Here is a 15,256-nt window from a genome sequence, read left to right as displayed (position 1 = left end):
GAGTGTTGAAGTCTCCTACTATTAGTGTGTGAGATTTTATGTGCATTTTGAGCTTTAGTAATGTTTCTTTCACAAATGTAGGTGCCTTTGTATTTGGGGCATAGATGTTTAAAATTGAGACTTCGTCTTGATGTATTTTTCCTTTGATGGATATGAAGTGTCCTTCTTCATCTCTTTTGATTGATTTTAATTTGAAGTCTAATTTGTTAGATATTAGGATTGCTACACCTGCTTGTTTCTTGGGACCGTTTGATTGGAAGATCTTTTCCCAACCCTTTACTGTGAGATAACGTCTGTCTTTGATGTTGAGATGTGTTTCTTGTATGCAGCAGAAATAAGGGTTCTGTCTTTGTATCCATTCTGCTAGTCTGTGTCTTTTTATAGGCAAGTTGAGGCCATTGACATTGAGGGATATTAATGACCGTTGATTGGTGATCCTTGCTTGTGCTTGATTTATTGTTAGTGAAGTTATTTTGTGTAGTTTCTCGTCCCTTTTTCTTTTGGTGTTTTGTAAAGTGTGATTATATATTGCCTGTGTCTTTGTGAATGTAGTTATCTTCCTTGGCTGTAGGTTTCCCTTCTAGCATTTTCTGTAGAGCTGGATTCATGGATACGTATTGTTTAAATCTGGCTTTGTCATGGAATATTTTGTTTTCTCCATCTATGGTAATTGAGAGCTTTGCTGGATATAGTAGTCTGGGCTGGCATCCTTGTTCCCTTAGTGTTTGTAGGACATCTGTCCAGGATCTTCTGGCTTTCATCATTTCCATTGAGAAGTCAGGTGTAATTCGGATAGGTCTGCCTTTGTATGTTACTTGGCCTTTTTCTTTAGCTGCTCTTAATATTTTCTCTTTACTCTGTAGGTTTGATGTTTTGATTATTATATGGCGAGGTGACTTCTTTTTCTGGTCGAGCCTATTTGGTGTCCTGTAAGATTCTTGTACTTTCATAGGCATATCTTTCTTTAGGTTAGGGAAGTTTTCTTCTATGATTTTGTTGAATATGTTTTCTGTACCTTTAAGTTGAATTTCTTCACCTTCTTATATACCTATTATTCTCAGGTTTGGCTTCTTCACGGTGTCCCATATTTCCTGGATATTTTGTGTTAAGGATTTGTTGGTTTTGAGATTTTCTTTGGTTGACGACTCTATATCCTCTAATGAGTCATCAACACCTGAGATTCTCTCTTCTGTCTCTTGTATTCTATTGGTGATACTTGCATCTGTAGTTCCTGATCATTTACCCAGCTTTTCTATTTCCAGCATCCCTTAATTCTGTGTTTTCTTTATTGTTTCTATTTCAACTTTCAATCCTTCAACTGTTTGAGTTGTTTCCTTCATTTTTTTGGTTGTTCTTTCTTGGTGCTCTTTAGATTCTTGGAGAGATTTGTTCATTTCTTGAATTTTTCCCCCATTTCATGGATTTTTTTGTTTGTTTTTTCTTCTATTTCTTTCAGGGATTTCCTCGTTTCTTCTTTGAGGGTCTCCATCATCTTCATGAAATATTTTTTAAGGTCTGTCTCCTCTTCTTCGTCTATGTAGTGCTTTTTGGGTCTTGCTGGTGTTGGACCCCTGGATTCTGGTGGGGTCATGTTGGTGTTTCTATTGCTGAGTGATCTCTTATTCTGTCTTCTTCCCATCTCTTCTTTCAGTGGGTGCTGGTGGGGTCTTTCCGTCTCCACTGGTCTCCTTCCTTCCTGCAGCTGAAGCTGGGGATGCTGACATGGAGTTTGGGTCCTGGTAGGGCTGATGTCTTTCCTGAAGCTGGTCTCACTGGGGTTGGGGTCTTGGAATTGTTGACTTCTTTGCTGTGTGGGCAGGTCTCCTGAAGCTGTACTCGCTGGGGTTGGGGTCTTGGAAGGGCTGATGTCTTTCCTGAAGCTGGACTCATTGGGGTTGTGGTCTTGGAAGGGCTGATGTCTTTCCTGAAGCTGGACTCGATGGGATTGGGGTCTTGGAGGGGCTGATGTCTTTCCTGAAGCTGGACTCACTGGGGTTGGGGTCTTGGAGGGGCTGATGTCTTTCCTGAAGCTGGACTCGCTGGGGTTGGGGTCTTGGAGGTGCTGATGTCTTTCCTGAAGCTGGACTCGCTGGGGTTGGGGTCTTGGAGGGGCTGATGTCTTTCCTGTGTGGGCGGGTCTTTTGGATGCCGGGAACGGCCCCGAAGATCAAGGGGGATGGGAGAAGGGCAGGCGGTCCCTGCCGGAGACCCAATCTCACCTGAAGCTGGAGTCGCTGGGGTTGGGGTCTTTGGTAGATGCCTTTTAAAAAGGAAGCAACCACTGAATATTTCTCAACAGCTTCTGAAAATCAGTCAAAGATTGTGAACTATCCTTTATATATTTTGAGGCTTAATTTCTGTAGCCTATAACATAGTCCCAAATAACTTGAAAATTACTTGAAGCTTGTGAGTAATCCAATTTCTAAAACTCTCACTTGGTGACAAAGCCTTATTTGTATCTTAGCTGAAATGGCCTAATTTGTATCTACATTTACTCTGTTGTAGGTGGGGTCTGACAGGGCAGCAGTTTTTCTGAGGCTTCTTCTAAAAACCTTTTTTTAATCTAGATTTCTTTGTCCAACCATAAAAATTCAGGAGAATTTCTGTATCCTCTCCTGTGCTAAACTCTATAGAATAATCCCTTTGCTCTTAGGCCATGCAACAGGTGGAAACAGGATGCACCTGTCACCCAACCAGCAACTCACAGAGACTATGTGGGGGCTGTGACCCAGCAATATATACTGTATTATAGTCAAAAGTTGTTTTGTACTGACATGGGTCACTTTCATTCTCTGGTTCTATCAAGGTCTTCTTTGGAGGAACCTGCATAAGTATATTTAGGATACTATGATGGGTCAACCTACATTACAACATCTCTTCCCATCAGCCTGGTCAGCCCCAAATGAACACTCAGAGACTAATAATTATAATATTGTTGGTCGGTGACTAGGGTTTCTTATTTGGCTATCTCTGTCATAATTATTAATCCATAACTACTAATCCATGTATATCCTTGTGGTCTTGACTTACCAGTGAGTGCCAGACCTGCAACTCCTTTTCCTGCTATATGATGACTGGTCAGCATCTCCACAGAAAAGAGAGTGATTTGCAGATAAGAGAGTGATTTGCAGAAAAGAGAGTGATTTACTGTTTGTCCCTGCTTATGTCCTCTTGCTCCTCAGCTATGCCACATCTTGCCTGTCTGTACAGACCTCCAGACCTTTATGGTTAGTTAGTGTCAAGCTCCATTCTCTGACCCCCAGAGAGGCTTTTATCTGTGCAAGAAAGATATCACAAACTTGGAACTATCTGGAAGCTTCATTTCCAGTCCTCTTTCTTTGGCATTTGGTCTTTTTTGGTCACACTCAGGTTGTCAGAATTGACAGCAGACACCTTTATCTCCTGTTCCATCTCACTGGTCCCAAGTCAGTTAGACTCACACACAAAACTCAAGCTTTAAGTGGTTCTGACATCATCTTTCCTTTAGTTTAAGATTCAGATACACACACACACACACTTCTTTTAATATTTAGCCTATAAGACATAAATTATAGGGGGCTGGAGAGATGGCTCAGAGGTTAAGAGCACAGACTGCTTTTCCAGAGGTTCTGAGTTCAATTCCTACCAACCACATGGTAGATCACAACCATCCATAATGAGATCTGGCGCCCTCTTCTGGCCTGCAGACATAAATGGAGGAAGAATGTTATATTCATAATAAATAAATAAATCTTTTTTAAAAAGACATAAATTATATTCTAAGACACATTAAAAAGAGGAAATTAATAATGAGAGCAAAACTGTGCAAATTCAAATGGGTTTAGCTCATCTCATCTGTTCCTAATTTGAGCTTTGAAAGTCCAAGACTTTAACTCTGAAAATGAAACCACTTAAATTGCTGTGTTCTTACTTCATGAAGATGTTATCAAGATTAAGAAAAACACTAAGGATTTTAAATAAAAATAGCATTGTTAAAATAATGAATAAATTTTACATTTGAATTTTTCTCAGATTGTAAATATTCATGTCTATATGTTTCCAAGTCTTTGCACATTAGATCATAAAACTTTTAAATATTACCCAATTTTTTCCAGCATTTGAATGTGATTATACAGGAACTGTTACAAAGTTCAATATTGGGAGTTCATTATGCACTGAAGAGCTATGAAACAAACTAACTTGAAGTCATTCACTACAGATGTTTTCTTTTTTGTTGTTGTTTTTGTTTTGTTTTGTTTTTTTTTGAGGCAGGGATTCTGTGTGGCTTTGGAGGTTGTAGACCAGGCTGGTCTTGAAATCACAGAGATCTGCCTGCCTCTGCCTCCTGAGTGCTGGGATTAAAGGCGTGCACCACCAAAGCCTGGCACTACAGATATTTTAAGAATCAGATTGATTTAAAGTTTTAATCATATTTAATCCCTTATATGGCCTCTTTGAGAAAACATAAAAAGGGCATATAAAATAGTAGACCTATTGAATATGACTGACAAACTGTTTTGTGTGATTCTTCAGATTTTGGAGCATTTTGTTTGTTTGTATTATCTTATACTTTTATTTCATTTTTCCTCAATATATGTTTTTATTTAAATTAGAAATATGCATGCTTCACATGTCAATCCCAGCTACCTCTCCCAACCCTCCTCCCTTGGCCCTTCACCAACCTCCCAGCCCCCCATCCAATCCCCACATCATTCCATAGGTAGCGTAAGGCCCTCCTTTGGGGGATCTGCAGAGTCTCTCATGTAATCCAGAGCATGACCTAGGCCCTTCCCTATTTATCCAGACTGAGAGAGCATTCCTCCATGTGGAATCGGCTCCCAGAGTTCATTCATATATCATGGTAAACACTGATATACTACCCAAGGCCCCACAGATTTCTGAGGCCTCTTCACTGACACTACATTCATGGAGTGTAGTTCAGTCCCCTGTTGGCCTGTCAGCCATCAGTCTAGGGCTCAAGAACCCCCCCTTGTCCAGTCAGCTGTCTTTGTGGGTTTCACCAGCAAGGTCTTGACCCCTTTGCTCATCACTCCTCCATCTCTGTCACTGGGTTCCAGGAGTTCAGTTCAGTGTTTAGCTGTGTGTCTCTGCTGCCATCAGTCACTGGATGAAGGTTCTAGGATGGTATATACATCCTTATCATCAGAGAGGGTCTATTAATGTAGTCTCTTTGCTATTGCTTAGTTCGCCAGTTGGCATTATCCTTGTAGATCTATGGAAATCTCACTAGTGTCAACTCTCTCCTCAAACCTATACTGACTCCCTCTATTAATGTATCTCTCATCCTGCCTTCCTCTATTCTTACCTCGACTCAACCTTCCTGATCCCCCTTGGCTTTTTCTCCCTTCCTCTTCTCCCCCTCTCTTTTTCCTGGTTCCCTCTCTCCTCCCCTGATGTTCCCAATCTGCTCAGGATATCTTGCCTCATTCCACCTCTCTGGGGTATCATATATCTTGGGAACCTCCCTGTTTCCCAGACTCACTGGCACCAGGCTTGTAGGCTGCCAATTCTAGAGTTTATACATTATCCTTCTATGTTCTTTGATGGAGTTGAAGACAGATAGTCATGGTTATAGTTTTCCTCAGTTATGATAAAAGATAAATTACATATAAGACTTAAGACCCACAAAGATAGGATAGATGATAGAATATTTTCTTTAATGTTTGCTAAATGTTAATGGACTAAATATTGTTAACTATAATTCTTACTTGATAACTGTTTTTTATAAATAATTTGACTGTGTTAAAGCTAAACCTTTCTTTTTATAATGACAGAAAAGGAGATGATGAGAGATGTCATTCTGTAAATATGTCTCTTATTGGTTGATTAATAAGTGCTGTTGGCCAATGGGCAGCAAGATATGTGGACTAACAAATGAGGAGGATTCTGGGAAATGTAGGCAGAGAGGAATCATCATGTGACCCAGGAAGTGAGGTAACTGGGCAGTAACAGTATATAAGCAGGAACTAACAGGAAATCACTGTCTTCTCTCTTATTCTCTTTTATGTGGAGACACTGAGCAGATGCAATTTAGACCCTAATCGAGTAAGAGGCCCTGACCTTTCTCTGTTAAAAGAAAATCTTGTGGTAATACATAATTAGAAATGGGTTAATTTAGACAGAGCTAGCAAATAAGAAACCTTAGTCAATTACCAACAGCTTAATAACAAATATAGCATATGCATGTTTCCTTGGGATAGAGAAGGGCAGTGGGACCCAGCTCAGCCAAGAATACACCATGATACAATTTTAAGGTTTCAGAAATATTTAAATGGTTTTCACTTATCTTGTGGCAATAAAATCAATTACATATGGTTCTATGAATATACAGTTTAAATAAGTCAAGAGTACTTTCAGGGCTGGAGAGATGGCTCAGAGGTTAAGAGCACTGACTGCTCTTCCAGAGGTCCTGAGTTCAATTCCCAGCAACCACATGGTGGCTCACAACCATCTGTAATGAGATTTGGTGCCCTCTTCTGGCCTGTGGACATACATGCAGACAGAATACTGTATACATAATAAATGAATAAATCTTTAAAAAAAAGAGTACTTTCAGAAAACATTGCTATGGACCAACAGGTGAAAATAATAAGAGAGGCAAAAATGACTATTTCTTTTCTAATTTTAGCAAGTGGAATGATATATTTGCCATTTGTTAATTGTGTTATGAAATACTGGTAAAGGAAAATAGCCTATATTATAATTTTTGCACAAAAGGAAGATTAATAACATATATTTTTTCATGAATTCCCCCCTCACAGTTCTTTCCTTTATTATCTCAGATTTTCAATTGCATATACAATGCACTGTGTTTCATTTACTTCTGTTAACATCCCCTGGAATATAATCCCAGTTAAAGAAGCTAAAAATCTTATATTATGTAGACAATTCAGTAAATCTAACAATTTATCGAATTGGAACACCATTAAGTAGAAAAACATCAGTGTAAGTCATCAGTGTGATATATGGTCAATACAAAGTTTTAAATGGTATATTCTTTCACTGTTAATGAAGATGTTGATCCTGGTCTGTTATTGTATAAGAAGTGTTATTAAATGTTTGGTCACTTGAAAATTTTCCTTACAGTTAAGAGCACATTAAATGCCAAACTTATTCACAAGGAGCACAGATGATGCCAAGAGCAAAAACATTCTAACAAAGATTTTTGCCAAAAATCAAGCAGTAAAGTTTTATTGTGAGTGAATTCTGTTTCTTAGATTCCTTTTGATTGTCGTTTGGAAAACTATGAAGCAGAACTGTCTTACTTTCATTTCCTACCCAGAACTCTCTGTTCCTTCCCCATAGCCACTTATTTTACAATGTTTGATACTGAGACTGAAGCCTGCTTCCTTGTGCCTCTCTCTGGTCTCTTTATGTTCTCCATTCTCTCTCTGAAATAGCTGCACAGTCTTGCAAACTTGTGTATGGGTCAACAATGAAGGCACTGAACAAATGCCATACTGGCACTTGGTGTTGTCACAACACTGGTGACATCACAGGAGATGCCATTGCTCTCCTAGATATAATAGAATGTTGAAGAGGACTACTGGTGTCATATTGTACAGTCCTTGACTCTGTGCTATCTTACCTCAAATTGACATAAATCCAAGTTGCCTTTTCGAGGAGACTCCAGGGGCACAGGGATCCTTTGAATACCTCCTCCATCCAAAGCCAGAGATCTAACTTTCTGCTCTGGTAGAAACTTCTTATCTGTGTGGAGTTCAAAGCCCACTTTCCAAAATTGCCCAGGATTGGTACTTTTCCTCTGAATATACACACTAATAAAGTGAGATATAAAAGATGCTGATAATCTAGGCAGGAGACACAGAGTAGGAAACATGGGTCACTTGTACCGTATAAGCCCGTGGGGAAGATCCTCAGACTATTATAGGTTTTGGATGAGTCCAAACAAAGAGAAGTTTTGTATGTAATGATGAAAATTTCCCAAGAGTCTCAGCAGAGCTCAAACCAGCCATGAGGATGTTAGTGAAGATGGGATGAACTGTTGTCAGTTCTGATTGCAGGCACGTGAACCCAGGTGAGCCCTTATATATCAAAAGCAAACATTCCCAGAAAGAGTTTGAGGGTCCAAACCTGGATTTGCGATGCTGAGAAATGAGTAGTCACAAGTAAGAAGTCTGCCTGGGCTATGTAAAGGCATCATGGGTAGGAAAAATAAAATACACATACACACACAAACCAGCATGATGTAGATCACTGCTATGGTGCTTCAATCATCCAACATAACCCTTGGTCTGGAGTCATCTGTGAAAATTCCCGTGCTATTTTTTTGGTTGCACTGCTATTTCTGGGTACAATATATATTAGAAAAACCTGCAAAATACAATCAAGGGACCAGGAACAGGAAAGACTGAAGGTTCTTGCAACACAAACTTTATTAAGCCACATATCCCTTTTCTACTTATTCTGAGAGCACATGATCAGCCTGGAATGCATGTGCTCCAGATCCCTGAATTTTTTCTCTCCAAACAATTTTCCTTTGACCTTAGGCCTGATGAAGACTGAACCTTACTTTCTATAAAATCTAAAACAAAGCACATCTGATTTACAGAGATCTTAATCAAATCATTACAGAGGTCCCAATAGAATTATCTGGCAAGTCCTTCTCTGGCTTTAAAGAGGAGTCTAAGAGTTCTGTGAATATTTACTATTAAGTTGTGCAAATTCTTCCTGCTTGATGTTTGCAGCCCTCTCCTCTGGCTGAACTTGGGACACCCTTCCAGGAACAGAATTATCTCATATAACAATGTAAATAAAATGCACATAAAACTGGATTAACACATGTTTAAAATAAAAGGTTGTCTTGGTATTGACAGTTACATAAATATCAGCATCTTTCCACACAGATAGTAACCATTAATATCTGAAAGGGTGCATTGCTCAATGTGTATGATGTGCATGTGCTGAGGCAGTTGAGGAATGCACTGCTCTCCTGAGAAAAGATAACATGGACAGAGCAAGGAACACTGAGCTTGGAATCTTTACCACTTGACATCCAAAGTACAAAAGTGCAACATTTGGGCACATTACTACATACACTGGTAAAATGTTCACTGTATGATTGCTCTGGCAGAGTACCCAGCTTCTGTTCCACAAGATCACTCACAGCCGGCTCTAACTCCAATTCTTGGGAATATTTTCCATATTCTGGCCTCTATGAGGACTGCAAGCATGTACACTATAGATACATTCTGGCAAAATATGGCTTTGCATCTAGGCACTGTCATTAAAAGTGTCTGAAACAGATGTTCTCAACCAGAGTCACCACAGTTTCCTGCTTCAACAGTGCTTGAACGGAACCGGTGCTCGACCCCTCCAACCCCAGCCGGTGCTCCAGGACAGAACCCACTGCAACCTTATCTCTTGTCACTCCACCGCTCCAGCCTCACCACCGTGCCCGCCTCCCCTCGCCAGTGAGCCAGAACTACCACCAGGACTCGGAGGCTGCCATCCACTGCCAGATCAACCTAGAACTGTACCCCTCCTATGTCTGTCTATGTCTTGTTACTTCAACTGATCATGTGGCTTTGAGGAACTTTGCCGAATTATTTCTCCACCAATCCCATGAGGAGAGGGAGCACGCTGAGAAACTGATGAAGCTGCAGACCTAATGAGGTTGCTGGAACTCCTAAATTCTCCCAAACCTGGAACTTCCTGAGCCACTCACATGATGTCATGGACAGAATATTCCTTATGTGGCATCACGGAATGGATTGTCCTCAACAGAGACACAGTGCAAATGTTGCAGGGATCATGTTTCTTTAGAGGACCTTTTTGTCCTTGGTGTCTGCCATTCCCTAAGACTCATAAACTGTTTTCCACCTCCTCTCCTATAGGGTTCCCTGAGCTCTGAGAACAAGAATTTTATGGCAATATTCAATTTTTATGGCTCAGTGTTCCAAGTGTCTGCCTGTGTGTCTGCTAAGTAATTGATCTATAAGTATGTCAAAGTATCATTAGAAGTCATTTTTTAAATGTTTCTCTCTTTTTTTTCTTTTAGACCAGTATTATTTATTTTTCCTATAGGATCCTATGGTATTGGTAGGGGAAGTGGCAGAATATACTCAAAATATATGCAAGGAAATAGAAGTGTAGTGTTTCTGCGCCCTCTTCTGGCCAAAGTTCATCATGTGTTTGTGCTGCAGAAATGAAAATGTGCATACCAGGTATAGGGTGCCACCTTGTGGAAATAAGAGTTTAGTGCACCTGAGCAGTGGCTTCTTCCACATTTGCCTTGGTCTCTATGTTACCCAAGGCACACTAGTTCTCTATAGAGATTCATGCTTACCCCTCTACCTTACAAAGTCTAAAGGTCTTTCAGACCAACGATAGTGCTAGGGAACCCAGGTCATTGAATATCATTGGACAACTCAGGCCGGTGGAACAATGCTCTCTAAATATCCAGCTACAAGTTTTTACTTTATAAGCCATGTCAGAAGCCATGGTAGAAATTCGGCCATTATCCTGAACCCCATAAACAAATGGTATATTTTATAATGATCATTAGATGATTTTATAATGATCATGATCCTATTAAGGAACATGATTGTTTCTGGTTGTAGGACACTAAGAAGAAAATGCAAGCCATGGTGGTACCCACTATTATTTGGAGAACTCAAGGAGGAGGAGGACAGAGGTAGGAAGATATCAGGGAGAACATACTGGTCTGCATAAATAGCTCCAGGCTAAGTACATATACAAAATATCTTGTTCCAAAATAATATTTTCAGGTAACCAAGATGAACATTTCTTTGAGTCAGCGTAAACATTTTCCTGAACCCTAAGGGCTGACCGTTGAGTTTCCACCACCCTTACGGTGTTTTTGAAAACATGGGGAACTCACACAACCTTCAAGGTCATGGTTGACCCCCATCGTGTGACAATCATTTTTGGTTTGTTTTCCATGGGCATGGCCTATTGGTAATTTTTTCGGCTCCTTTCTGGGCCTTCAGCAGTTTTTGACCTTTCAGGCACTGGTTCCTTTTCTTGGGTGGTCTTTTCTGCTCTGGCTAGACTCTCAGGCTGACGAGTTCTGAAGAGTTCATCTTGCCATTTTCTTTCCTTTAGACCTGGCACATGGGTAACAAACTGAGAAAGTAAATTCCTCTATGCCTTAAGTCATCCACACTTAAGGTCCTGTAAAATATACTTATCTACTGAGACTTCTCCAGTCACTATCAGCGATCTGATTGATGGAAGGAGTTACCTTATGTTCAAGCTTTTCTCTACCTCTCTCCTAAACATTCTCTTCAACATTCTTTCTTCCTCTAAATCTCATTCTTCTAGCTTTAAAAGCTACCTAAAAAAACTCCTGCAGGTCACAGAGGCTTCGAGGTCACAGAGGCTTCCTGCCACTTTCCATCTTGGCTAAACCTGCCTCAGGGCGGGAACCACCTTCCACCTGGGAGTATCCTGTTTTGCCTCTCTCCTGTTCATCCAGGTTTAGTGTCTGCTCAGGACACTCTGAGAGTTTTTCATTTTTTCCCCCACAAATGAGGTTGAGGTTTTCAGACTTTTTTTACTGCTCAGACCCACGAAGGGTCTCTCGGGTTTTATACCCTGGCACTGGCCATTCATTTGTTTCTTAGACCTATGGTGGTCACACATCTTTCTGCCTCCACTCATGCTGGCAGACAGAAATGTGCCTATAGAGGTCACCATCTTGGCGATCCTAACCATGTGGCCTACGTTAGAAACGTGTTTACTGAGTCCCCATGTTTACCCTGTGAACTAGCTGTATACAAGCCCACTCAGTCCAGCCAGCTTCTGCCAGCCAAGCCTGCTGACAGATACAATTCATTTACTTTTTCTCTCTGTTGCGCTTTTATTTTTGTCTCTAATTTCATCTCTCACTGGCCCTGTTGTGCATGGCTTGTTTATGGAATACTGTGCCTTTCCAGGGTCCCCTGTTCTATCTACAACAAATCTTCCTTCTCATCACTGACTGTCTCTTTAAATCTGTTTGCTGAGTGTGAGTCAAACACTTTTACCCAATCCTGTTTAATGTATCTATATGTATGTGTAAAAAATGAGGTAACGTTAATTCAACTATACTAAATATCAAATATTTATAAATTGTTATATCTTTTAAGTGATGATAAACATTTAAAGTTATAAGGGTCTATTTCAAATTAACAAAGTATTTATAACACCCAGTCCTTCCTGTAAGCTGATTACAAAGGTAAAGCTTCTATTCTATTCTCTAGCCACCTATGCGCTTAAGGCAAGTCACTAAAGATAAATTTTGTCTGCTAAGATATACTAAACAAAGCCAGGCAGTGGTGGTGCACCCCTTTAATCCCAGCACTCAGGAGGCAGAGGCAGGCAGATCTCTGTGAGTTTGAGACCAGCCTGGTCTACAAGAGTTAGTTCCAGGACAGTCTCTAAAGCCACAGAGAAACCCTGTCTCCAAAAACTAAAAAAAAAAAAAAAAACAAAGATATACTAAACAGACAAACAGTCCTCAAATGCTCAGAGATCTAGAGAACATGGCATTTAAATGTTTTATTTAAAAGGTTTTTATAACAGAGAGACAGGCCAGCTGCTGGCACCACCCCATGTCCTCCAAGAAGACTGGTGAACACTGAAGAAACTCTGCCCACAGAAGTGGCAATGCTGGCCACTGAGCAACCCTGCCCTTCACCTCAAATGCTTCAAAGGACTCTTCACTGGAAAAGAGGACACTGGAGTCAACTTTCTCCATGTTGCTCGGATCAATGGTAGGAAAGCCTTCCTAAGAAGCCCCAATCCACGGGTCTCACTATGAGCAAAAGGCAGGTGTTCTTGGAGCCTCTGACTTCAACAACTGTCGAGAACCTTGGGGGTGGCTGTTGATGCAGTCAGCTACCAAGTCTCTCATTCTCCAATCTCAGGTAAAATCTTATCCTTTGCAAGAACTCTGATGCTTTTGATGGCCAGTAGGTTTGCCAGCTTAAATTAACAGACAAGGCAAATCTCTGTCATAAAATACATTTCAGGAACAGGTATTCTAAGGTTTATCTATGTAAGATGGTAATGTAATAAAGTGAGTTGAGACATTTAAAAAATATGTTCCAGGTTTCTCTTTCATTATATTACTTTTCATAGTCTTAACAATAACAAATAAAGTTCTGATAAGCTACTAACTAATCTAACTCCAACAGAGTGCTAAACAACTATACCACTATATAATCATAACTATAAGCTCAAAATTAAGGTGCTTTACATTGTGCTAAAAATATCTGTCAGTTTTAAAAATGTTAATGCTTTCAGCCAAGTCTTTTAAAGTATGCTGCTGATATGTCTAATACTTATGTTTTCACAAACTCAAAGGATTCTTGTAAGTTCCAGAAAGCCAAATTGGACCCATCCAAACAGGTCAGATTCACTCCCTGGTCATGGGACTCCCTTCCCTCATCTTGGGACCCCTTGGGAACCCCTCCCTCATCTTACAAACTTCCCCTCAAATACCAGGACCTAAAAAATAAAATTTTAAACCTAACTTTGTTCTCTACTCTGCTAACATCTTGCCAGATCTACAGAGGCGCCAAAGAGTCCCATACAGCCTAGACTACAATAGAACAACCAGAGTGGTACACCCCAACTTTCTCAGGTTCCCCCAAAGATGATCGACACCCACAGGTCAGCAGGAAGCAGTCTTTTTGGGGGGGTTTATGAGACAGGGTTTCTCTGTATTGTTTTGGAGGTTGTCGGTCCAGCCTGGCCTTGAACTCACAGAGATCCGCCTGCCTCTGACTCCTGAGTGCTGGGATTAAAGGTGTGAATGAAAAGTTCAGGCATTACACTAGCCGGCCCTGTTACCTGGCAAGATGCCCTCAGGCACTTCTCTGGCCAGCACAGAGTTTTGTGAGAACCATGCAGGTGCAAAGGACCCCTTTAAAGGACTGACCCCTGCCTGCTTACGCTCTTACTCTTTTACTCTTGTCTTACTCTCCATCTCATCTCCTCTCCTACTCTCATGTCTCTCTCTCTCTCTCTCTCTCTCTCTCTCACTCTCTCTCTCTCTCTCTCTCTCAGCTCTGCATGGGTTGGTTACCTCTCACCCCCCTTTCCATCCCTGTCTACCAATAAAATCCATGTGGCATCATTGAAAAAATATCTAGCCACCTGGAGAAATGGCCCAGTGGTAAACAGCATTGGCTGCTCTTCCCACCACCCACCACCAACATTGCAGTCACAACTGTCTGTCAGTCCAGTTCCAGAGGCGTCTGACACCTTCACAGCAATACACATAAAATTAAGTTAAATGAATTTTTAATTTTTTAATGAAGCCAAGTGATGATGACACATACCTTTTAACTTCAGCAGGTATATCTCTGACTTACAGTCCAATATAGTCTCCAGAGGACAGCCAAGGCTACACAAACAAACTCTGTATCTGAAAAACCGAGGGACCTGGGGGTTGCAGAAGGATATTTAGGAGGCCAAAGTTGGTAATGTTGTATAATAATATTAAAACAAGAAGCTGGGCAGGGTTATTGCAGGTCTTAAATCAGCAGGAGGACTTGGAGGCAGAAGTAGATATATATCTGTGAATTTGAGGCTAGCCTGTAATACAGTATGATTTCCACAACAGCTAAAACACCACACCAAAACAATATCTTGAAAAACTAACAGCAAAAAAAGAAATTTAAAGAAAACAGTAAAGCAAACTACTTCCAGTATACAACTGATGGCTCACAGCCACCAGATGTGAGATCTTCCCTAGCTCTAGACAACATAACAAAGAATAAAACCAGAAAGACAAAAAAAATTAACAAAAACAAGTGACAGGCTCAAATCTCCTTCGGCATACAAATCCTAACACAAATGCAAGTAAACTACAAAACTTCAACCACATTTCCTTACCGCTGTAAAAGTCCTGAATCTTAAAGGCCAGCCAGGCTTAGAGAAAGCTTGTAACACTTTTCAGTCTTTCCAAGTATCCATGTAGAGAGAGTTCTCTTTTGGTTACGGTGAGCAACTTGGCCAAGTATTTCCCATCATGCAATTCTATTCATGCAAATGAGGTCATTTCCAAGGTAAATGCTTGCAGGTAATTCTAAATGGCTGCATGAATCTGAAATTTTGACATTCTGACATTCTGGCTGATTCAAGAAGAATCCTCAGTTTTCTGCCTAAGGAATTCTCTTTGTAAGTTGGTTGAAACGTGGATATGTACCCAATCTGTGCTGTCCCTCCCTCCCTCTTCTCCCTCTCTCCTCCTCCCACCCTCCCCCTCTGCCCCCCTCAAATG

At 40.6% G+C, this 15,256-nt stretch overlaps 1 long non-coding RNA gene across 1 annotated transcript; it reads right to left on the bottom strand.

The window, feature by feature from the left end:
- Positions 1–6,475: 6,475 nt before the first annotated feature.
- On the bottom strand, positions 6,476–14,978 carry LOC121137949. Its single transcript, XR_005875206.1, has 3 exons — positions 14,869–14,978; positions 14,313–14,415; positions 6,476–8,334 (listed from the first exon to the last, which is right to left on the bottom strand). It is a non-coding gene; the product is annotated as an uncharacterized LOC121137949 (long non-coding RNA).
- Between the last annotated feature and the right edge of the window lie 278 nt (positions 14,979–15,256).

The sequence above is a fragment of the Mesocricetus auratus genome, unplaced genomic scaffold (assembly GCF_017639785.1).
Source record: "Mesocricetus auratus isolate SY011 unplaced genomic scaffold, BCM_Maur_2.0 contig_2886_pilon_obj, whole genome shotgun sequence".
NCBI lineage: Eukaryota > Metazoa > Chordata > Mammalia > Rodentia > Cricetidae > Mesocricetus > Mesocricetus auratus.
This window is presented reverse-complemented; position numbering and strand designations above follow the sequence as displayed.